This window comes from Sphaeramia orbicularis, chromosome 9, assembly GCF_902148855.1.
Source record: "Sphaeramia orbicularis chromosome 9, fSphaOr1.1, whole genome shotgun sequence".
Taxonomy (NCBI): Eukaryota; Metazoa; Chordata; class Actinopteri; order Kurtiformes; family Apogonidae; genus Sphaeramia; species Sphaeramia orbicularis.
The window spans coordinates 45,474,829-45,501,026 of record NC_043965.1 but is presented as its reverse complement, the minus strand read 5'-3'; the positions used below and the strand labels follow the sequence as shown (position 1 = coordinate 45,501,026).

General features: G+C 35.7%; 1 protein-coding gene across 4 annotated transcripts in view; it reads left to right on the top strand.

Moving 5' to 3' along the window:
- Positions 1-8,168: 8,168 nt before the first annotated feature.
- The window catches only part of tncb (tenascin Cb), a 188,957-nt gene continuing 170,927 nt past the window's right edge, over positions 8,169-26,198 (top strand). For 2 of the 4 annotated variants that reach the window (XM_030143575.1, XM_030143574.1), the window contains exon 1: positions 8,169-8,293. The gene's annotated coding sequence lies outside the window, so the exon portion shown is untranslated. The remainder of the gene's footprint in view (positions 8,294-26,198) is intronic. The other 2 variants (XM_030143576.1, XM_030143577.1) reach the window with 2 other exon arrangements.

The window sequence follows — 26,198 nt, the reverse complement described above, 5'->3', positions numbered from 1 at the left end:
TGCGCAGCAGCTAATCTGTAAAACTTGCCCAAATTACCAAAGCATATCATACATGTCTGAAAATAATCTTATTTCACCATAAGTAAGTGGTGTCATCAATTCTCACCTATGAGGAACACACTGTCACTCCCAACACACTGACCTAAAAACACTAAGCATGTGGAGCAGCACAGAAAAATGAACTATTACTATTTGAAGACTCAAAAATAAAGGGTTGGTCTCCTTTCTGTTCCTACCTGTCCCACTTCCATAGACTTACTCAGAAATAGTTGAATGTTTTGATTCTTAGAAGGATCCATCTTATGTATCCATCATATATTGATCTTCTCCAACTCTCTAAACCTCCAGATGCTCCTACAGCAGCTGAACTCACCCCCAGTTACCATCACCTTCCACCAGCAATATTTACTAAAAATCACATCAAAGTCTTATGCAGTTTTATCCACTTCTATATCATTCATGCCTTTAATATGTATCCAGATCCATATAATGACCAAACATGACCTTTGACCTGAACTCATTTGAATCATGTAGGAAAATACAGCAAAATCATTAGGTTTGACTTTTAAAATCTAAAAGAACATCCTTACCTACCTTGTAGATTCTATTGGCTGAAATATGTTAAACACACTGTATTTATATATAAAATATATCAAGCTTTAGAATCTACAAGGAGGGTAAGATGTTCAGTTTGAAGGCAAATTATCCATTCCATGTAGAAGTGAATGGAACATCCCAGCTGATCACCTAAACATGTCTGATTTACAAATGTTTGTTGTTCTTCTGATCATAAGTATTTGTTGCTTTAATAGAACTCTTTCTAGTTGAGTAAATCATGTCATTGTTAATCCACAAGAGTTCCAGACTTAGTTTTACAGACATTATCAGGATAAAAGGATCTGTTTTGCAGATGCTTAATGTTTTGCTTCAGTAACTGAGTCATGCATCACTGAACATGGTCCAAAATTATTTTATAGATGTAATTATGCATTTGACTGAGACACACACATCTATTCATTACCTCTGCCAAGGAGGTTATGTTTTTGCCAGTGTTGGTTTGACGATCTGTCTGTCTGTCCATGTACAAGATAACTCAAAAACTTATGGATGGTTTTAATTTAAAGCAGAATATGAGTTTAATCACACTTTTTTTTTTTCAAATGTGTCAAATCCCAGTGATATCCTAATTACCTCCGCCAAGGAACGACAGATTTTTACCTCCACCAAGGAGGTTATGTTTTTGTCGGCGTCGGTTTGTCTGTCTGTCTGTATGCAAGATAACTCAAAAAGTTATGGACGGATTTGGATGAACATTTCAGGAAATGTTGATACTGGCACAAGGAACAAATGATTAAATTTTGGTGGTGATCGGGGGGGGGGATACTGATCTGCCTTGGCGGAGGTCTGCGCTCTCCGAGTGCTTTTCTAGTTATAAAATAAATCCAAAGTGGGTAAAACAGATATAGGATATCAGAACAAGACCTTACTATTTCCATTAAAATACCAGGGTATCTTTTCTCTTTTTGTCTCTATGATTCAGAAATGAAGCAACAGGAGGTAGAGTGGGTCGAATAACCGAAGGGTTGGCAGTTTGAATCCTGCTCTGTCCTAGTCATGTGCCAGTAGGTAAATCTGACAATGATATAAATCAGCCACTGGGACAACGTTCAGAGTGCAGAATTCAGACCATAGCACTCAATACATTGAACTGACACTGAAGTGACACTGAACTGAAGTCACAGCTGCATCTAACATGTAGCTCCGTCCACCTTCTCCAGCCTCCAGAGCAAAGAACACCATAAAACAACATATAGAGCACAGGTGTCAAACATGCGGCCCAGGGACCAAATCAGGCCTGCCATAGGGTCCAGTCCGGCCCTTGGGATGAATTTGTGAAATGCAAAAATTACACTAAGATATTAACAGTCCTTTTAGTTCAGGTTCCACATTCAGACCAATTCAATCTCAAGTGGGCAGGACCAGTAAATACGACAAATCCAAATTTTTCTCTTTGCAAATGTAAATATTTTCATGTATTTACACTAAAACAAAGCATAATTTTGCAAAAAATGTGAACAACCTGAACAAATAAGAACAACCTGAAATGTCTTAAGAGAAGTAAGTACAATTTTAACAATATTCTGCCTTTTATTAAATGTTTGGTGTATTTTTTATATTATAATGTAAATGTGTAAATGATAAACTGAGGAAGAATATTGTTAAAATTACACTTATTTTTTCAGTTTGTTAATGTTATTCACATCTTTTGAAAGGATAGTTTGTAGATGCAAATCTTTTCATGGTGTAAATTAACTTTTTTTCACTGTAAAACATAGAGAAAAGTTTGGAGTTGACATTATTTCTATATTATTATGTTATTTTTTTTCTTGGTCCGGCCCACTTCAGATCAAATTTAGCTGAATGTGGCCCCTGAACTAAAATGAGTTTGACACCCCTGATATAGAGTATTTACAACAATAATTCCCATTCTATACTATATACTATCACTAATTTGTCATTTCTTCCATCAGTTGCCACAGTACTGTGGTAGAAAAATGCACAAAAGAATGAACTGAAGTATATATATTACTATATAATAATAATATAATAATAATAATTAATATATATTCATATATTACCACTGTACTGTGACAACAAGAGGATAATGAGTTCATGGAACAGTATCCATGATTGGCTCTAGTACAAATGACAACATTTGATTGGTCTGTGGCAATAGACAAATCCATATTTTGTGCCACAGTACTGTAGCAGTAGCCATTGCCTTTATATTAAGTCATGAAGTTACTGTTTTTATGACCTAAAACTAATTTTTGGATATGAGCCATATTCTTTGCTGTCATTGTTTTGTTGTTTGTTTTTTCCAGATATCTGTCCGTACCACCTCCTTGTTAAATCTGTGTTGTGCAATAACATCAGGCTACAGTCATTTTTTTCTTTCTCAGATTAACTTGATCCTAGATTCTTTTGTTTCCACTTTTTTCCCCCTCAAACATCACTTAATTTAAAGTTGTTTTAAGACACAGTGGGGTTGAGGTTGGTGTCACAGCATCTCTGAACTCCAAATGAGACTGTGTTTTTATTCATAACACAGCAACAGCGAATCCATTAACAGATGAGTCAGGATCGGATGTTCATTAATATTGTGTGTTCTGCAACTTTCACACTCTGGTATTGGGGGATAATGAGGATATATGGATATGTAATAAAACAGTCTGATCACCAGTACTTTTTATATTTAAATACCCAAAACTCAGATAATAAGCATTCTGTCCTGATCCCTCTGATATCCGACAGAAGTCATCATTAAATATTAAACATGACTCAGAGAAAGAAAGAGATACAGCGAGTGGCAATGACTCATGGGTAAGTTTGTGCACAATTTACACCAGTTTTCAGGAGATGCTATTAAACTACATGCAGCAGTATGCACTTTACCTTACTTTCAGTGAATAGGAATAGATTTTGTACAGATAATTGTACGAATATTCCCTCATTTACATCCACACAAATGTCATCTGTCAATGTAAATTACATTTCTGTTATGTTTTGTAGTGCAGTTTGCAATGATTTCCACTCTTTGCAGGTGCTTCATGCATTATGTGCAATACTTTTCCCACAAAAACCCAGTGTTAAAATATTTATTTATTTATTTAATAGGGACCACGCACATTTATCAACATTGCTGTATAAAAAATACACCCATGTAAATGTGGCAGAATTAGTAAAAATAACTACTTTTCATCTGCAGTCCCTAAGCAGGTGACACAAACAAAACACAAAACAGCCAACATTAAAACATCACTCGTTCACTATAAATTAAAAAATTAAAAAATACACATAATGATGATGTAGGCATCATCAAAACAAATAAACAAAAAACAAAGTGACATAGGATGATCACAGGGGCATTAGCCTATACATTCACCTCTATACTTACATACAACTAAACAGAAACAGCATATGGGTGATGAAATGTATATCATCATATTAAAAATGAGTGGACCTCTGTTTTTGTAGGAGCCACATTTTTATTTGAGTTTTAAGTGTTGTATGGTGTAAGATAATAACACATTCCCTTTACTACATGGTGAGCTCTTGGCATGCATTACTGATCGATCAGCGGTTAAACTGGTCTACAAATGTGCACCTTAAGTATTTGTAGGATTCGTTTTAAGCAAACTGTACATTTGCAGCTTATATGTGCCCTTGGCCTCCTGCAATAAATCAAGTGAAGAAAGAATGTTGAAATGCCATGAAGTAGTCGTCTGCTGTTTGTGTGTGCACTTTGGAGTGAAACCTGACCTTGGTTCTATGGTGAAGAACAGCAGCACAGGTGTGTAACGTGATCGATGTGATCCCCTTACCAGTACGCCCACAGATTAACCAGGCCTTTAAGTCAGCCAGATTTCTGGTATAATGACTGCGGAGATGAATGAGCAAGTTTAGTCATTTGTCACGTCAAAGAAAAAAAAAAAAATGCTACGGGGTTAACGATGATCCAGAGTCTGAGTCACAAAAGAACTAACAGAAGCACAACCACATCAAAAGGTCAGGCATATTGTCTTCCAAAATGTGATATATGCAGAGTCACTCTTTTTACTGTCATGGTTTAACATCTGCTTTTATATCATTTCGATGTAGACGACTTAAAGGACAGGTGGTAATGTGGATACTAAAATGATACCAAACTCATAATCTTTGTACAATATTTTTGTGTAATTTGTGCATTTCTTTGTAGTATTTTGACACTTATTGAAGCATGATTTGTTTATTTGCTTCCATTTTTTGATTGAGGTTGGATGAGAAGTATAAACATACCACTCCAACACCCTATTAGTTAGTACGCAATCCATCGTACCTAACTTTTTGCACCATTCCAATACTTGTATTCAACAAGTCGTCATATCTTCCGCTCCATGAAACACATGTTAATGCTCAGTTGTACACATATATGGTTCTTTAATACATTTGCATTGGACTAAAAGGCATTAATTTTCAATGTTCACATATGAAACAGGTAGACTAGTGCATCCCAAATGTTTCAACATTAACATTTTAATATAACATTATAACATTATAGTCATTATGGCCTTTAGAAACATGTTTTTGAGGAGGTAAAGTAGTGCACTATAGGCCCCTGTGGCACCGCATAAGCTTTTGTCCTAAAGGCATTTTCCCCTTACATTTACTTTTATACTTTAAGTAGTTTTGAAACCAGTACTTTTACACTTTTACTGGAGTAAAAAGCTGGAGCTGATACTTTAACTTACACAGAAGTCTGTTTAAACCCTAGTATCTATACCCTGGGGCACTGATAAGGGGGGTTGAACATGACAAATTCATGGGGCCCAGCATTTGTGGGGGGGCCATAGAACAGTGGAGGGGGTCCAGTGGATACAGGTTAGAAGTTCGGAAAATTTCATGTATATGAGAGGATGAAAGTCGGGAGTCGGACATTGAAAATATGTTAAGTTTCAGTTTTCTTTCACGCTAGTGTAAGTGACAGTATGTATGGACTGCACCCCCACCTACATGGCCACCCCCCCATTGACAAGATACTGAATTTTATAAAGGGTCCACAATGTTTACCGTTTATGGGGCCCACAATTGGTAGTGGCGCCCCTGTCTGTTCTTCTACCTGAATAATGAATGTGAATACTGTTGACGCTCCTGATGGTTGGGACAGTTGACTTCTCATGCTATTTGCTGTAACTTTCTGGGCAGCCACGGCTTAGGAGGTACGTGGCTCATCCAATAACTAAAGGGTTGGTGGTTCAAAACCCACTCTATCCCAGTTATGTTCCATTGTGGGTAAGACTCTTCACCCACCTTACCTCCAGTGCCACTCACACTGATGCATATGAATGTTTGGTGTGGTGTGGAGGGCCTTTTGGCACTAATTAGCAGCCATCCTTCCATCAGCCTGCCTAAGGCAGCTGTGGATACTGTGGTGTCAAAAATCTGTATTTAATCAAAAGTATTCAATTTGTATTCAAAAGTATTTAACCTGTATTCATTTGCATACCAGAAGTTATTCTTAGTGTAATGTGAAGATTGTACCAGAATAGCTGACTTTTTTTCTTGGGAGACCCACAAAAGAACGAACCACGTGTAGCCATCGAAAGAACACGTGAATTTGTTGTAAGTTACAAACGCGCGGGCAGAAAGAACATGTTAGCTCATGAAAGTTTAGGAAAACGTGGTGTACAAAAGAAGTACATGTGAGTGGAAATTTTGGACATTCTGGGAAAAAATTTACATATTCTGGGAAAAAGTTTAGTGTTAATATAAGGTAATCAAATACTGGGAATTAGCTGTATATGTATGTTTTGACCAATCCTGATAGACACCAAATGACCATACCCTATTGGAGACAACTAAAAAGGGGAGTTTCTGACGTAACTAGATTAATGTTCAAAATATGATAAAATAGGTAGTGGCGGTCTACTTTTGACAATCTAAAAGTGGTCTCCCAGAGTGAAAAGTCGGTTGTTTCTGCAGATATCAACTCAGTGTTTATTTTATGCATGAATAAACACTATATGCAGCTCCAATTCTGCTCGATCTCCGATTTTGACTTGACTCTGTGTGCATTTACTTGACAAAGCTCTGCTACATACAGGGGTTGGACAAAATAATGGAAACACCTTAAAACATCAACAAAATATAATTTAATATGGTGTAGGTCCGCCTTTTGCGGCAATTACAGCCTCAATTCTCCGAGGTATTGATTCATACAACTTGTGAATTGTTTCCAAAGGAATTTTAAGCCATTCTTCAGTTAGAATACCCTCCAACTCTATTAGAGATGATGGCGGTGGAAATTGACGTCTTACTTGAATCTCTAAAACTGACCATAAATGCTCAATAATGTTGAGGTCTGGGGACTGTGCCAGCCATACGAGATGCTCAACTTCATTAGAATGTTCCTCATGCCATTCTTTAACAATTCTAGCTGTATGGATTGGGGCATTATCATCTTGAGGTGAAGGTGTTTCCATTATTTTGTCCAACCCCTGTAGATTAGGGAGGACAGAGACATAAATTCAACATGACAGAGAACAGTGAGGAAGACTGTCAAAGGGACCAAAGATGTCTCGCACCTGCGGCACTAAATTTTTCACAATAATACAAACATAGTTTACCACCACCACAGTGTGAATGTGAGAGTGAATGAATAATGGATCAATAATGTAAAGTGCTTTGGGTGCCTTGAAAAGCGCCATAAAAATAAAAAAATAAAAAATCTAATCTAAAATCCCACTACATATTGCAAAGATAACCTTGAATCATCATTACCACTACTGTACAACTATGTGGCATGGTGTTAGTATATCCAGGCGAGTGCAAAAGTTAATTACACATGACGTGTTCAAGTCATTGCTGCTGTGTCTGCTGTGCTACTTGAGCCATGTGGCGTGCAGCGGTAATCACTAAAGAGTGAGTATCTACTACTACTGTGCAGCAAAGACACTTGGGACATCTGTCATTCAGATGAGGATGAATGTAGGTCACTATTCCTTGTGTCTTTGCTGAGCAGTTTCTGATTAAAGCTGCAACCTATGGCCCAGGAGGTCTATCCTGCCGTCACTCCCAAGTTACACAACATTTGACTTTTTTTCCTCACTGCCGTTGAAGACTGGTGTGATTCCAGATCCTCCGTCACTCCCTCCCTGCCTCTTGGATTCCAGCATAGAACAGCAGAGATTGGATTACGCAACTGTCAATCAATCATGCAGGCGTTGATGCGAGCCCACCATAAAGCATCCCAAACAGATGGCCAGTCACCACCACTCCAGTGCACCCCCACCCACGCCCTAACCCGGACCTAGTCCTTGGTAAGAGACTGTAAGCTCCTTAGAAATTTTTTTTCATGTTTATCACTAATTTAGGTCTTTTCATCAAATCAATAGTTACGCATATTTTCACAACAAAACACTTCAAATGCTCCTCTTTGTTACTCAGCAGCTCATGCTTTAATTGACAACATTTCCAGGTTTTGTAGTAGAGAAGGAATGTGTGAAAATGTCTTAATGAGTGCATAAATCCGGGGCTGTGCTTAAGACAATAGCATGCCAGGGGGCTGAACGATGGGTGTATTTTGGGGCAGGGCAGCGACCCCCGACGCCCGGGCCGGCAGGCAGCAGAGGAGGAGGCTGAGCCAGAGCAGGTGTCTCTGCTGACATCTGCTTCAGTTCACTGGGGAAACACAAGCACCCTGCAGCTACAGCGCTGACAATGCCACTGAAGTGCCCTGCTCTACATAAACAAGGTAGACCTTTCCACTCCTTCTAACCATCAGGACTCAGGCTGCAGCAGCATTTCTTCTGCAGGATTTATGCAAGTGGTTAGGATCTTTTTTTTTTTTTTCTTTCATGTTCTATGTTTTATGTCTGATGTGTGATTTCTGACAGAAAAAAAGTGCAGATTTCAGACTTTGTGCCTACCCTTGGTTTCCTTTTATTACTATTTTTCTGCTTTTCTGTTCCATATTTTCCTTCATTCTCTTGTCGCAGCTTAATCCATGAAAAAGCGTTTCATGTCAGAGTATTAAGAGGATTCGACCCAGATCTTTTTACAAACATTAAAGAAAGGAATCGTTGGATGTCAGTCTCATGCAATATTGATGCTGTCATGTTTACTCATCAACCCACTTTCCTCCTGAATCTAATCAAGCTGACAAGACAAACCCACAAGGCTGTTGATTCAGACGAGCTATCGATCCAAGTTGTGTTCCAATAACCCAAGTGCATTTTTTTAGACTTTGTAGACTAATCAGAAGCTCTGTGGACCAGTTTGCTTCTTTTGACCCACGCTCTGCAGATACAGAAGATGTAGCTTCCTTTTTTTTTCTTTCTTCCTTTTTTTTTTCTTGCTTTCTGCTCATTTGACAAGCTCTGACATGCTTCCACTTCACAACCCTTACTGTGTGTATTTACTGTAATCGGACATTGATCTTCTTTGCTCCTCAAACAATGGATTATAATAGGACAATATGATGGTGAATGTGAAGGTGGCTGGAAGATGATGTATTGAGTGAGATTTATGTCGAAGTGAGGACGAAAAGGAAGGGGGGGGGGGTTGGTGGGAGTATCTGATAGAAATTCTGAGCATGCACTGGGGTGACAGTGAATCCCAGTCCATATGTGTCCTGTAAATGAAACAAGCCGTTGTCTTATCACTTCAATCTGACCTATTTCTTGAAACTAGTAACACAGACAGAACAGAAGACCATATTTAAGTATTCAATGTCAAGTATACGATGAAGTTTGGTTTGAAAAAGAACAAATGTGCAGCGTTTCTGATCTCTGTACTACTCCAGAAGATTTTAATGAGGCCAAGGCTTCATAGATGCTTGTAATGACTTGTGTCGGAGGCGATTTGTGCTTTTTTTCCCCCAGTGGTTTGCTCTTTTGCACTAGGGTTCCAGATATAATTTAATTCAGCTCACACACTCTTCTAGTCTTTCCAGCCAACAAAGTGCTTATCTCTTAGCAGCCAATAAGTGCCTGTAAAAACTAAATGTCAGGAGGTGAAATTGATTCTCAGTTTTAGACAGCGCTGTGTGTTTTGGCAGATTTCGTTGTCTTTCAGGTGTTGAGTTATGGGGGTGTCTGGAGAGGTTAACGCCGGCAGACCTAATCTAATCTTAAGATTAGAGAAACAGGTTTTGTTTTCGTGTCTCTATTACTGTTTGGTTAAATCGTTAAGACGGGAGGAAAGAAAAGTTTGCAGTTACAGTAGATGTGATGTGGGAATCAAATTGGACGCCGTGAAAAACTGAACTAAGACTTGAAAGCTTCCATCAAACTGTGCTGATCTTAGTTTTAGATTAATATACTGTGCAAGAACAGATAATGTTAGATAAGAATTGTGTGAATTATCTTTTTGCATTTTCTTTCTTTTATTAATTTACCTCCATACTGTGTCATTTTATGCTGCGTTCCAGGCTCCCAGTAACTTGTGTTTTTCCAACCTTCTTCTGGTAAAAATGCGCTGGAATGGCAGTAAAACCCGTCATTTCCCACTCGTGAACTCATACTAGATCGATGTACTCCCAGTTCCAGGCTCTGTAGCAATGGCATCCCCCATGGATGCGGTGTTTATGCAAATTGTTTATTAAAACAAGGTATTGCTCTGACGTTATTTATCTGCAAATGTTGTGCATAATCAACAGGTGCTCTAGCATTAGCGAGTTTTCAGTCCATTGAGGACAAGAAAAAATTTGTACCAAATACGTATTCAAATATACAAATACCATAACATAAAAGGTATAACAGCTTCTCTTGACTTATGCGCTGTTTTTACTCCTCTGCTTCCCTCAAATAAGCAAGAAACAAGCACCTTTGGCGATAGAAATGATTGTAAATGACCATAACGTACAGTCCGCCATGCTAGTTTGTTTACATCTAGCTACCACAATTCCTTGCGCTCAGGCAGTTTGGTGTGACTTGCCTGGAACATTACAAAGTTGTGAGTCGTGGTTTGAAGTCGTGACTTACGGACTCAAAAACCGGCCTGGAATGCAGCATTAGATGTTGTTTTAGAGCAATGTTTCTCAAACTGTGGGGCGGGTCCCTTAGGGGGTAGCAAAGGCTTGCCAGGGGGGGCATAGGATCACTCCTGGGTGTTTTTTTTTTTTTTTCTTCAGGTTAGAACATGTAGCAGGTTGAACTAATGTTTTAGTGTTGGAGCACCCTGGACTCATTTTAGGGACATACAGCAAACAAATCTACTGCCATGATGATCTGTCACTAGACTAAACAAAGAGTTTAGGTTTGGAGAGTGGACAAGGATTGGACTGGAAAGGAAAACGTGCCATGTTTCTGTTTTTACACAGTTTGTACAGTTTGCACTTAAATGCTTAGAGACGTGCAATGGAAACAGGCTCATTGCAGCCACTGATATTGTTAAAATGTTCATCTTTGTTACCAACATTTGTTTAATGTTGTAAAAAAAGTAATTTAATTGGGATAGTTGCAAGATATTGCACATTTCCTATTTTTATTTGGAAAAATATTGTCTCAGGTAGCAGTCTTGTTGAATTTATTTGTATTATTCAAGCAAAAATCTAAGTTTGAACAAAAAAATATTAAAGGAAAAGTAAAAATCATCGTTATAATATTGATGTTTCTTTCATTAAAAGTTAGAAATGCGCCACTGTTACAGTGTTGTTGGGGTTGGGGGGGGCTGCAGATATTTCATCCTCCAAAGGGGGGCCCAACAGAAAAAAGATTGAGAACCACTGTTTTAGAGTAAGAACTTGGTTCCAGATCATGTTTCCATGAATGCATTTAAATCACATCATTCAATTTAGCATCGGAAATGTTTTATAGAAAAGGCAAAATTTTGAAAAAACAAAATAAAATAAAATCCCACAATCTAGCAATAAAGTTTTTTTCTACTTCCTCAAAGTAGTTTTTGTTGTTTTTTGCCAAAGACTAAATGTGTATAAAGGAAATGGAACCATCTTTTGACTATAAATTTATAAACATTTAAATCATGTGACTGATCATCTGTTTAATGCATAGTCCATATATTCTGATAACATGTGAAAATATGTCTGGTACTACTCCAGATTATGTGGACTGATGAGGAGATGAATTATTCCTCCTCATGGTCTGTTTAGGTGGTGAACAAAAACAGAATGTTCTTCCTCTGTGTTTTATTTCATTTCATTTCACTTTTTTTCACATTCATGGTTGTGCATTTCATCAGCAGACATTCAATAATCATCAGGTGAACAAACAATTACACGCCCAAGCTCGATAAGGACCAGGTGATGAAGAAGATCTTATATTTTCTGCCCCCTTCTAAACAATAATAGCCTTAAAGGTTAACTATACACAACCAGCTATAAAGTCATACTGTATAAAGTCAGACAAACCAAACAAATACATCCAAAGATAATACAAAATGAATACAAAACCAAGTGCAAAACTACATATCTAGGAAGCACAAAACAAACAGAAGTAAATATATACCTGACGAAATGATACAAAACAATTACGATACCAGACCAAAATAAGTAAATAAATATGTCACAAGATGCAAAAACAAATTCAAAGCAAAATGTAAAAACTTATAACTGTTCATATAATCTCATTGTTCTGTCTTTATGTTTATTACAGTTGTGTCGTGTAGCAAAGTTCTCCACCTTCAAAGAAACCTGTGTTATTCGCTCCAAACCATTTATGGAAACACACATAATTCACAGTTTAATTTTTGTGACTTTCCTTCAAATTTGCATGACTTTTTATCAAGGTTATTATTGTTAACAAAAACTAATGAAATGGAGAAAACTGGAATTGAAAAAACATTTCCGTTAACTGAAATAAATGAAAACTATAACTGAAAGAAAAAACGATAACTAACTGAAACTGTATTGTGTGCTTACAAAGCTAACTAAAACGTATAAAAATTATGGGAAAAATTCCCTTGGTTTTCGTCTTTGTCAATGTCAGATTGATTCAAAATCCATTTATTTCGCTCTAGCAATTTTAGCTAGCGGCACTGTACGGCACTTCATGGTCCGTCACTTGTCGTTTAGAGTCGTCTCCCGGTCCCCACTCTACCTGGAAACATGGAGACCAAAGTTGGAAGAAAATAGCAGTGTCCTGTACGGGATTTATGTGAATACGACAGAGAAGAAGACAAAAGATTAGATTTTGGGTTTGTATTTATGGTGTCTTATAAGCCCATGTAAGGGCTGGGCATGTCTGTAGGCAAGACACAATACTAAAATCATTCATTCATTCATTCACTAACAAAATGACGAAAACTAGAACTGAAAAAACATTTTTGTTAACTGAAATAAATAAAAACTATAATTAAAAGAAAAAAAACAATAACTAACTGAAACTGTACTGTGTGTTTACAAAACTAACTAAAATGGATAAAAATTATGGATAAAATTCCCTTCGTTTTCGTCTTTGTCAATGTCGGATTGATACAGAATCGATTTATTTCCCTCAAGCAATTTTAGCTAGCGGCCCCATATGATATTTAACGGTCTGTTACTTCTGGTCACTTGTGGTTTAGAGTCATCTTCTGGTCCCCACTCTACCTGGAAACATGGAGACTAAAGGTGGGAGAAAGCAGCAGAGTCCAGTCTGGGATTTATTTGAATACGACGGTGAAGAAGATAAAAGATACAAAAAAACTAAAACTAAACTAAAACTAACCATTTAGAAAATAACAAAAACTAATAAAAACTAGCAAACCTGCTCTAAAAACTAATTAAAACTAACTGAATTAGAGAAAAAAAAGTCTAAACTAAATAAAACTAAACTATAATGAAAAATCCTAGAACCATGCTTTTTATGGCAATACCACAAATGGGGAAGTCCCTCTGCAGCTCTCTCCTCTCTGTCCATGTCAAAACATGAAATCTACACGTGACCTCGCGTTGATTCGCGCTGTTAGATAAAACACCCGTGATTGGACAAAATCTGTGTCACGGTTGTTTTTTCTACAGGCTGAAAACACTGTCAAGGAATTAAAACCATGTACATATAGGTTAATACTCCTGTCTCTGTCCCTGACAATGTTGTTGATAAAGATCTGGAGTTGGTCCCCATGCATCTTCAATGGCAACTCACTGCTCCTGCTGTACTAATGCTAATGCTAATGCTAATGCTAGGTGTTGTGGTTTATTAGGATGGCTAAAATTCACAGACTGAATTATAGTAATAAAGTGATAAAACGAGATAATTCTGACCTTATGGAGTAGATACAGAAATGTCATGCCTTCTCAAACTTGAATTACAATATGCCACAAAGTAATGATGGAAGTTTTGCCCAATGATGCTAAAAAAAAATCAAACTCTTGATCTTGTGTTAGCAACAACATGTTTATTTACATGTTTATTTTATCCAAAACTTATTCAATATGTGTATTAGTTTAATTTTCTTAAGTGTAAACACATCAGTAAGGTTATATTTTGTCAAAACATACACTGTATTCGAAACTTTTCAGATTTGGTACAGCAATTTAAGCAAAATATCTTTATTTAGACGCAGAATCTTATAAAGCAGATGCGTGCTTCTCTGAAAGTGGTCCCTAAAAACAGGACATGGGGCTAAAAATTCAAACCAGATGTAGACTAATGTTATGAGGCGAGTTTGGAAACACTTTGAGTCTGTTATAAAAATAAATATTTATTGAGATAAAAGAAACCATTTTTCAGATAAAACCCATTTTTATGTTATTTTAAATTATATTTAATATAAAAATCTGCACATAACACGCTGCTATTTTTTGAATATCTCTTTATTCTCTCAAAGGTACATTTTGGGAATTGAACTAATTATGCAAGGCAGAGTGTTTCACAAAAATGACCGCTGTTACAAAATCATTTGTGATTTCTTTGTGTTTAATTGGGCAGGTTCTGCATGTAACGCAAGTGGACACGATGGGTTACATACAAAACCTGGAATGAGACTGCCGATTCATGAAAAACCCAAGTCTGGATTAGAAAAACCACTAGAATCATCAAATTTAACACAGTGTCTTTATTTATAGCGCTATATAAGACCATTTACAGCCATGTTTTCCAGATCAAATGTACTGGCACCTAGTTAGCTTTTCATGTCCCAATTTTGGTCCTATTTTTGACCCCAATATTTTATTAAAAATTCATTCATTTTGGGATGGCTCAGAGCAAGAGTATACTTTTTTTTGCATTCATCTGAGGTCATCATTAGGTCCATCCTGGGGGGAAATATGTCTAAATTTCTCTTTTATTATTGGGTCTAAAAAGCTGGAAAAGTGTCAGGTACCAAAATGTACCCAGTTTCATAGGAGTATAGAGATATTAAAAACACAACAATAAAACACTTTAGTCAAAAAAAAAGTACTTTCTCATTTGCATTGGTGATTATCTGGGACTTTTTCCTATAACTGAGTGTCAGGAAATCGCATTCATTGTTAAATAGTCATAATGTTATAAATGACATAATTTCACCGCATTACAACTTTTATCGCTTCCAGGTTGTTACCTCTACGGTATGTTGTGTTCCAAGATACTCTAGTGGAGTGACCCAGTCCTTGTAAAGTATTTTTCTAGCACCTTTGAGACATAGTTACTACTTTTAAAGCTCGTTGTCAAAGTGTGGCCAAATAGTAGAGCTCTGTTTCTGTACAAAACACCCGACAGCGTGCACGCCAGGTGACCGGGTTTCTAATAAGGCTTTAGTCTGCAGCTTATTCAGCAAATTTCTGTCGTTGACTCCTGTCTCATGAGCGTCTGCAGACAGTGTCTCGTTTGTGGAGCAGTTTATGCTTCAGCAGAACGGGGTTATATTAAAGTGAAGTGGTGGAAACGGCTCATAGGCTTCCTCTGTTCCCTGTTCCCCCAAACATCTGCACTGTCGTAAGGGTTTAATGGTTTGGCTTTGGATCAAAATACGTGTCAAAATGCAATGACGTTAAATTGAAAAGAAGAATGGTTAATCCTTTTAGATAGATTTTACAGCAAGAATAGTGTTAAAAATATGTCTATATATTACAGAAGCAATGCATTTGTGCAAACTATAATGGGAAATCTGAATCTGTGCATGCATTATAAACATATATTTCGTTATTTTAATAATCCTACATACTCCCTAGCTGTAATACATTCAGTGAAAAATGAAATTAATTCATAAAATGACCTAAAATCTTGAAGTCTTCTAGTACTAATTAGTGCTAGACGTCACAGACTGTTTCTTATTTACAAAGACAGCCTGGTAAAAGCCAGAAAACACATGTAGGGGGAAGGGAACGGAGGATGGAAAAAAACAATAGACAATGAAAAGACAAAACAGAAGAACAGCAATTAATCAAACAGAAGCCAATCATTTATAAGTGTCACTAAAAAGCCCAGGACTAGGCCCTTAAAAACAGTGATTGAGATAAATGTATCTACTTGTTGTGTTTTTGCCATTAGAGGCATCAGACTAGAAAGGATGAGTTGCATTCAGGGACATTAACTTTGCTGCAATATTTTAACTGCAGTAACTGACTTATAGAGGGTGAATATCCTATAAGGGTTTTAGAAATAAGCATAAACGAATGGGTACTAAAGTGGATTAAGCGATATTGCAGATACATTTCATTTAAGACGATGGTTTCAAGAAGAGGAAAAAGTTCAAGTTTACTGATACACAAATAGGGGTGTGTATTGGCAAGAATTTGGTGATGCGATATAAATCACAACACTAGGATCACGATATGATATATCACAATATATCACAATACTGTTAACAAGGCGATTTTTTTGTTTGTTTGTTTGTTTGTTTTTTTAAGATTACTTTCTGGAAAAACTTACAGTGCAGCATTTGGATGAATAAAGTTTTAACAGACAGGTTTACCAGCACAAAAGTCACACAAATAAATAAGTAAATAAATAATGTTTTACAGACATTACAGTTTAAGATCCTGCTTAAATGTTCGTATTCTGTTGCGAAAAGAATGCATTGTGTTCAGTCCCTGAATCATCCAACATCAGAACATTATTTTTGTGCATTCTAGGGGTGTAAGAAAATATCGGTTCTGCGATATATCACGATATTTCATTTCACAATCCTGTATTGATATTAAAAAGTACCGTATCGATATTTTTGGGTATTTATTCAAATGGAGATATTGTGGAGGTTCATTTTTGTTTTTTGTTTTTCTTTTTTGTTTATATTTTATTTATCATTATTTAACACTCTTTTATTCAATAATGTTAGTTCCTTTATTGGGATTGAACTAAAATACTGTTCTGATGGTAGTTCTGAATTAATAAAATATGAACATTTGAACAGGATCTTAAACTGTAATGTCTGTAAAACAGAATTTCAGTTTGAACACAGGAACATTTTGTGATATAACATTAGATCCTGTTAGGATCAAATAAAAATGTGTTTAGTATTTGTGCAGATTTCTGCTGTAATTCAATTGTTCAAGGAAATAATCATTTTTTAAAAAAGAAACAAACAAAAAATGGCCTTTTTAACATTATCATGACATATCGTGATATATCGTATCGTAATCCCAGTATTGTGGTTTGTATTGTATCTCCAGATTCTTGCCAATACACAGCCCTAGTGCATTCTCAATTTAAAAAAAAAACTAACATCTGCCTCTTTCAGGCAATAAAAAGTGCTTTTAGGATGCTTAAAATAATTATCAATTAAAAAAAAACTACATGTATGATCTGTAATATGACAATACTACTTTTGTGGTATACAAAAAACAGAGCAAAATACCCATGTGAATACAGAAATAAAAGAGCGTGATAAACAAAAAAGAAAAACAAAAATGAATCTGCATTTGAATAAACACTTAAAAATATCGTTACAGTACTTTTTAAAATCGATGCAGTATCATGAAGTGAAATATCGCGATATATTTTCTTCCACCCCTGTACACAAACACAACACACCTTTACAAATACAAATAAGAAGTGTTCCATGTGTGACTTCTGGGGGCTGATCCCCAGGCCAGGGGGCTTATTGGTGGAGACAGGGGTCCCTTCAGCCTGAAGTCATCACTGATCTGGCATCAGCCTGTCTGGGGACAGGATTAGGGGGTGAGCGTTGAGGTGAGGACTTGCAGATAGATCAACGGCCACTGACTGAGTCAACACGCAAACAAGAGCATTATCAACAGGACTAATTTGCCTAACATTGCAGAACACATGTCCACTGTAGATCGATGTGGTGCTTAATCCCCTCAGTGCAGATCCTAGAATATGATGTGATTACTGAAAGCATATGAAATGTATGAGCTCCACACAAGTCAATAAACAGATGGACTCTCCCTTTGGATACTGGTTTATAAAGTCTTTATCCTTTTAACTCATTTTCTCAAATAAGTCTGTATCATTTAATCAAACAGACTTTTTCCTGATTGTGCAGAACAGTGAGTTACTGCATTTCAGAATAAGACCATTTCATTATCATTTTGATGTTACAAAAGCCCAGATTAGCTCTTATCCTGCTTATTAGAAATCCACATAAGGAAGCCGGGATGTAGTGTAATTAGACAGATACAGAGGATGTACGGCATGAACCTCATCCAATTTCAGACAGGATATTTCAGTGTTACTTAATCGACTTTCTGCAGCAATAACCAGAACTTGTGGAGCTTGTTGTTAACTAATTAAGTGATATACATTAATGGGTTAGCTTGAGGTGGTCTTTGTGTGAGTGCTCTTTTAATCTACGATGATCTGTGGCACAAAATGTCGCTAACAATGAAGTTTTAAAAATTGATCAAGTTGAGATTTTAACCCAGGGCTTCTGCAGGTCATTAAAAATATTAAGTCATTAAATGGATTTAGTGAAAATTAAGACCTTAAATGACATTAAAAAGCATTAAATTTGATGTCCAGACCAAGGTTATTATCATTAATGAAAACTAACGAAATGACGAAAACTAGAATTGAAAAAACATTTTCGTTAACTGAAATAAATAAAAACTATAATTAAAAGATAAAACTATAACTAACTGAAACTGTATTGTGTGTTTACAAAAGTAACTAAAATGTATAAAAATTATGGATAAAATTCCCTTAGTTTTCATCTTTGTCAATGTTGGATTGATATGAAAGTGATTTATTTCACTCCAGCAGTTTTAGCTAGCGTCACCATAGGGTACGTCTCGATCCCTCACTTCTCATCACTTGTCGTTTAGGGTCGTTTTCTCGTTTCCACTCTACCTGGAAACATGGAGACTAAAGTTGGGAGAAAGCAGCAGAGTCCTGTCTGGGATTTATGTGAATACAACGGAGAAGAAGATGAAAGATATGAAAAAAACTAAAATTAATACTAAAACTAAGCATTTAGAAAAAAATGAAAACTAATAAAAACTAGCAAAACTGCTCTAAAAACGAATTAAAACTCACTGAATTAGAGATGAAAGAAAAAAAGTCAAAACTATATAAAAGTAAACTATAATGAAAAATCCAAAACTGTTATAACCTTGGTCCAGACGCATCAAAAAATTAAATACATGTGATGGAAAAAAAAGCATTGCTATTTCTGATTTATTTTCATTCCTTTTTTCTTTCCCTGGGCAATACGAACATTTAACAAACAATAGTGCACTATACTTTGCTGCAACCTCCCTCCTAATGTGCAATATTAGGGGTGGGAATCTTTTACTATCTCACAGTTTGATTCGATTCCAATTTTTGGGGCTACGATTTGATTCTTAATCGATTTTTGATTCAAAACAATTTGATTCATAATGATTTGTGCTTGAATCTGCAGGTGTGCAAAGGATCCTCATGACCTACTTCAGTCTGCTGTGCAAGACAGAATGACAAATGCAGACATTAAAATGGCTTTTTGTCATTTATTCAGTTTTAAACATTTATCCATGCTTGGCAGGGAGTTTGGTGAGGCACAGTAGTGTGCGTTAGTTTACCGCTGGTGGCTGACTCAGCACCGTGCCCTTAATCCAGTGGTTCCCAACCTTTTTTGGCTCGTGACCCCCTTTTTAACATCACAAATTTCTGGCGACCCCAGACAGTCAAAATGGAGACTTTTTTTTTTTGCTAAAATTAATTTGTTTTTGATCATGTAATAGTTTGCTATACTATGTTGCAAATAAACACTGATTTTAGATGACATTTAGTCTATATAATGTATTTTATTATGGATGGAGGCAGAAAATCCAGGTGTAGATTACTACACAAAGTGAGAATTTGATTTTCCTTGGTCAGGATTTGTACAGTCAGTCCAGCTGTGATTTACAAGGCTGACAATTAATACTGAACAAACAAGAACTCAAACTATGAATTATGAAAGAGCTGCAGCATCTGAAACTGACCACAATGAACATTTGACAGATAAACAGAACCACAGTGCTGCAGTTTCAGCTTCACAGTTTGTCATGTCTTTTATATATTGTGATTGTCTTTGTCAACTCACCATATATTTTTATTAGTAAGTTTTTTTTTTTATCAATTACGAGAAATTTCAGGCGACCCCATTTGAATTCCAGGTGACCCCATGTGGGGTCCTGACCCCAAGGTTGAAAAACACTGCCTTAATCTCTGGGTGATGCAGCTGACAGACTGATCTCATGAAATCACATTGCATGTGATGCCAGTTTATTGCGTATGGCGTGCTATATGTACGCATTTTCATCCTTTCGTGTGTTATTTAACCTGTTAAACCCTGACCATATTTTCAGGGGAAAAACGCCTAAAAAGACATACCCAAAGTAAATGAAGAATTACTTATAATAATAAGGTTCATATGGATGTTCTTGGTGTCTATGGACATTTACAGACCTCACAGAATCTATTCCTTGCCTAAAATATTGTATCTATTACTATGCCTGAGTAAACTGTAACAAACGAAAAGAGAAATTAGAATTTTTTATTCTCGCCTGTTTTTTTTTCAGCTGGATTCACGATGATATGCATAAATTAATTGTTCGTGTCGGAGATTTTTAATAGCGTATATTTCACCCCACAAAGATTAAAAATCATGTTTGAACATTAAAGTTTGCCATAAAATACACTTTTGGTGTACTTTTATTAACATTAGGGTCTAAACTTTGAGCAAAAGTTGAAAAAAACATTCAGTCCTGATTTATTATATTTTTACAGTAGATGAATATTAATATAATTTTTTGGGCCCACCGGCGGGCTGATAGGGCTAAAGTGTCATTTGATGGTGTGTCAGTGCGCTAGTCGCTAATTGCTAATCACTAACCCGACCTCCTCCATTAGTTTCTTCTTTGTTTTGGTGCTTACTGCACATGCGTATGTTCCGGAACCGGCTGCGTGATGACGTCAGGATGTCCCACGTACAAAACAAAGGCAGACTGCTGGCGGATTTGTTTTATTTTTTAAAATCGATTTTGGGACATTTTAAATCAATTCTGAATCGTAGTAAATGAGAATTACGATTTTTATATGAACTGATTTTTTGGCACACCCCTATACTGTGTCATTAATATTGTTAAGTGTTGTTAGGTGTGTGTTTTTTATGTCTAGCCACTTTTATTTTGTTTAGATACTTTATTGTCTTACCTGCTTTTACCAGGTTTTTTTTATTTATTTATTTATTTTTTTATTTTATTTTAGCTTAGTTTTAGCTGTTTTTAATTGTGTTTTAGCTACCTCTATTGTTGGTTTAGTATATGTTCTCTTTTATGTCAAGCCTGATTGCACTGTTCTGAAGAGCACCTTGAATTTCATCATGTTGATTACTTATGCTGATATGATGACAATAAAGTTCTATCTATCTATCTATCTATCTATCTATCTATCTATCTATCTATCTATCTATCTATCTATCTATCTATCTATCTATCTATCTATCTATCTATCTATCTATCTATCTATCTATCTATCTATCTATCTATCTATCTATTTTGATTATATAAACATTTAATAATTTTGATCACAAGTATAGTGTGATGATTGACAGGCAGAACCCTTTAATTGGGTATTGTTTATGGCTGATACAGAAAGTCACAACACCAGATGCTTGGAATGCAACGTGCTGTGAGTGTGCTCATACTGTGGTGAAAGAGCGAAGGGAATATTAGCAAATGTCGGAAAAATGGGAAAATGCAAGTTTCAGCAGAAGTGGTTGGAGGAGGAACTATTCAGAACTTGGTTAAAGCCTGTCGACAGTAAACCATCATAAAATTATATATAAAACTGTATCTGCAGGTGAACATGGGCATTAAATTAGTTTAAAGTGGCATTAAAAGGGACATTAAAAGGCATTAAATTAGATTTGCTGATACCTGCAGAAACCCTGTAACTAAGGTTATAATAGTTTTGGATTTTTCATCATAGTTTAGTTTTACATAGTTTTGACTTTTCTTCTCTAATTCAGTTAGTTTTAATTAGTTTTTAGAGCAGGTTTGCTAGTTTTTATTAGTTTTTATTTTTTTTCTAAATGCTTAGTTTTGGTTTAGTTTTAGTATTAATTTTAATTTTGTCGTATCTTTTCTCTTCTTTGCCGTCGTATTCAAATAAATCCCAGACAGGACTCTGCTTTCTCCCAACTTTAGTCTCCATGTTTCCAGGTAGAGTGGGGACGAGAAGACGACTCTAAACAACAAGTGACAAGAAGTGACGGACCAAAGCGTCAGATAGTGCCGCAAGCTAAAATTGCTAGAGCAAAATAAATCGATTTCATATCAATCCAACATTGACAAAGACAAAAACTAAGGGAATTTTATCCATAATTTTTATACGTTTTAGTTAGTTTTGCAAGCACATGATACAGTTTCAGTTAGTTATTATTTTTTTTTCTGTTAATTATAGTTTTTATTTCAGTTAATGAAAATGCTTTTTCAATTGTAGTTTTCGTCATTTCATTAGTTTTCATTAACGATAATAACCTTGCCTGTAACCATTATTTCAGTTTGAAAAAGTTTTTTTTGTTTTTTTTTTTTTTTTCAGATTTGCAGATTTTTTTGCAGATTTTTTCCTTGTTATGTAGACGCATGGTAGCAATAAATCCCTCATACCTCTGCCTTTTAATGATAAGTTAGATGTTTTTTGTTTTTCTTTTCTGAGATACTGCTTGTTGCTTCTGCAGCCTCTTTGTGCAGTCTCTTAAACACAAGGTTCTGTCTCTCTTTAAACATTACATGAGCTGCTGATGGAAACTTTAAAATCGACCTCTCTCAGGCTCACAGCCAATTTTTTTTTTTTTTGCTGTTTCCTTCACCAAAGGCCTGCTCAATGGTCCATTATGTGTCTATTTTCTGTCCTCATCTCTGGCAGCCATGACTGTTTGTTGTTGTTTGAGTAGATTATACAAGTAGCCGCTACACGTTGGCTCATTTTTTGTGACCAGCTTCAAGGACACTGTGTTTTTCTAAAGGAGTTTTTTTACGTGATGGATACATAGTGGAGATAGAAAATATAATGTAAGGAAGAGGAGATGACATGCATTAAAGCTCCGGTATCCCGTCCAGCAAGGCCCTTACTAAGCACCAAGTGTGCCATTTTGTCACACTTGGTGCTTAGTAATTTTCATACAGTTTGTTTTTCATTCTTTTACACTTTTTTCTATTTCATCAACTTGAGCCATAAATAAAAATACCAAATACTCAATAATTGTCACATTTTTTAACCCCTTTAATGCCGTGTTTGTAATGTAAACAAACCATTTTTTTGATGCAAAAAACACAAAAAAAATTTTTTTCCAATATACTAAATAAAAAGTGGATCACATGTTATTTGATTTTTGCAGCCTGGCATATGTCAGTGATTAACAGCAACACTGGTTAATTTGCATTATTATTTCTGGCGCTAGGTCAAATGTTCAAAAATACTAGCATCTGTCACCAAGTGTGCCAAAATGGCACACCTATAAATCAAACTATTAAATATTATATATTGATTTATTTTTCTGCTCTAATTTGATTTTATTTTTGTGAATCAAGGTCAGCCCTAATCATACATATCAAATAATCATTCATTTTAGATTTTTTTTTTAACCATTTAAACGATGTCTTTTCATCATGTTACTACATTTTTTGATGCAAAAAACACAAAATATGATTTTTTCCAAAATGCTACATAAAAATTGGATTACATATTATTTGATTTTTGCAGCCTGGCATATGTCAATGATTAACAGCAACATTAACAACGTTAATAAATTAATTTAGACTCTCATCTCTCAAATGAAGCCCAGATATCAGTAAAAGTCGGATTTATGCCTTAATGCTTATGGATCAAAAACAGTGGTTATAATGGAAGAAATAGTGCGTTTTAGACACACTTGGGAGACAGATGCTAGTCTTGTAATTTTCTTTCGTTTACAATGTGCAAATTTTAGTTGGTGGCCAGAATTTTAAAGATCATGCAAAAATGAACAACTTTTGAATTCTAATTCTTCTTTTGAATTCTATATCTATTACAGATAACAAATCTTTATGCACAAATTTAGTGAAAAACATAAACTGAAAAGTGCCCTCTTTCACTGATAAGAAAAATAAATTAAATGAATAAATGAACCATCAACAAAAAAAATGACTTAATTACGCAAATAAATTCATCTTGAATAATATAAAATAGAAATGTTCTTAAAATGTTACCAGAGCTTAAACAAGATTACTGAAAATAATAATATAAAAAATAAAAATATGGTCAGGAGTATCAATTTTTTTATATGAATGTATTTATTGTGTTTTAAATTTCAGCATTAATTCTCATTATTTATTTTGTATTCAGTACATGATGACTTATTTAATGTATTTTCAAGTACCCCCTGGGCTTCTTCCAAGTACCCCTGCAGGTACACGTACCCCCATTTGGGAAAGACTGCATTAGAGGCCACTGTCTAGGCCACTGTGGTGTGTTGTATATAAGAGGCGCTGCTTAATAAACATTCTGATTTCCCCTAAATCAGCTGATTGCAAATCTAAAATCAGAATCTCTTCTGCATATAAGGATTTTCAGTAATGTACAAGTCAATATATAGCCATCAGCACTATATGACGGCAGCATTATTGCTCTTTACATTCTAAATTATCAAAATTCAGATGGCTTTTTTTTTTTTCCTTTAAATCAAGAGTTTTCTCAATATAATACAAGTGCAGTGCTGAATGGTCCTTACAGAAATCTTAAGGAAGCATGGGTGTAAATCAATCGCAGCTAGCACCATAGAGGAAAAAAAAAAAAAAAAAAAGAACAAAACAAAGCAAAACAGAGAAAACAAAAAACTGTACATAAAATAATCCCTACTCAGTCATTGCCAGTGATAATAATAAAGGATCATAATAAATAATTATAATAATAATAATAATAAATCATAATAAAGGATCACTATCACGACAGAAACCTGCGCTAGGAGTAAGTACGGTGTAAGCAGCAATAAGTACGGTTACATGATGTTTTTTAAATCTGATTTATTTTTCCAGAAGAAATTAATCCAGAACTAAAGTACTTTCTCTTCTGTTTACATGGAAATGTTAAACCCAAATAAAGGTTTATATGAGAAACGTTTATTCGGTTCTCGCAGCCCTTCTGTTAGCTTAGCTTAGCATTGTCACTGCATTCCCATGGTCACACGTAGCCAGTTTTTTAAAGGTGATTTGTAGTCTTTTGTAAGTGGTTTTGTGAAATCCGATTCTTCCTAATTATTTCTTCAGATCCGCGACTTACTGCACTCATACAATCTTGGGACTGTTCTGTTGACGGAAGTTGGAAAATCTTTTTCTGGGAAGGGATGAATGCACTAAATTAGCTTTGCTTTACCGTTTTAGCTTTGCAGTAGTTTTTATTTCCCCAGATTTTATTAGTGCAGTAAGTCACATGGCTATGATTTGAGCCTCAATTTGTGATCATATTTACCCCACCGGACTAAAGTAATGATTAGGGAGAACTGAATTTCACAAAATCATTCATAAAATACTACAAATCACCTATAAAAGCCTGGCTACGTCTGACCATAGGAATGAAGCCATTATGCTAAGCTAGGCTAGGCTAAGCTAAGCTAATGGAAGGGCTAAGGTAATCGGTGCACTGCAGTGCAAACTGATTTGCCTACTTATCGAACTCATTAGTGCATGACAAATGAATGAATAAAAAACAAGTGGTGAACTCTTCCTTTAGGGTTTTCCAGGCTGGTAGAGCCCATCAGAATAGCCCACTGGAACGGTTTGGGTTGACTAGACTGCATTGTATATTCTTCCACCAGCGCAGAATGTGTGCGTCATCGCGACAGGACAAGACAACGAGCATGTGCAGAATGGCAGAAATAAAGTCCAAACGGAATAAAGGGTTTACATGTCCCAGGAATAATTTAGACCGGATTCAAAAGTGGATTAAACCAGTGACTTTAATCGGGTTTAAATTTAATCCCAACTTTTCTTTTTCAACTGGAATAAGGTGTTTACATGGGCATCTGAAATAGGATCTAACCTTTAATCAGTTTAAACCAGGAATAAAAGTTGTCATGTAAACGCACGGAATGTTAAACTGCACCTAAACGTCAAGCATTTACAGGGTCTGGAATGTTTTTAGGAAGGGACCCCACACTTTCTCAGATGGCTTTTAATATCAGAAAGAAAAATTCAGTCCAGTCCAAAATGATGCAAAGCTGGAATTTTCAGTGGCCCCCATATTGAAAAATTCTCTGGTAATCCCATATTCCCCTCAAAGCTTTACTCTTTAGAATTCACAGCTTGCTAAAAAATGTTGCACCACTTGCAGAAA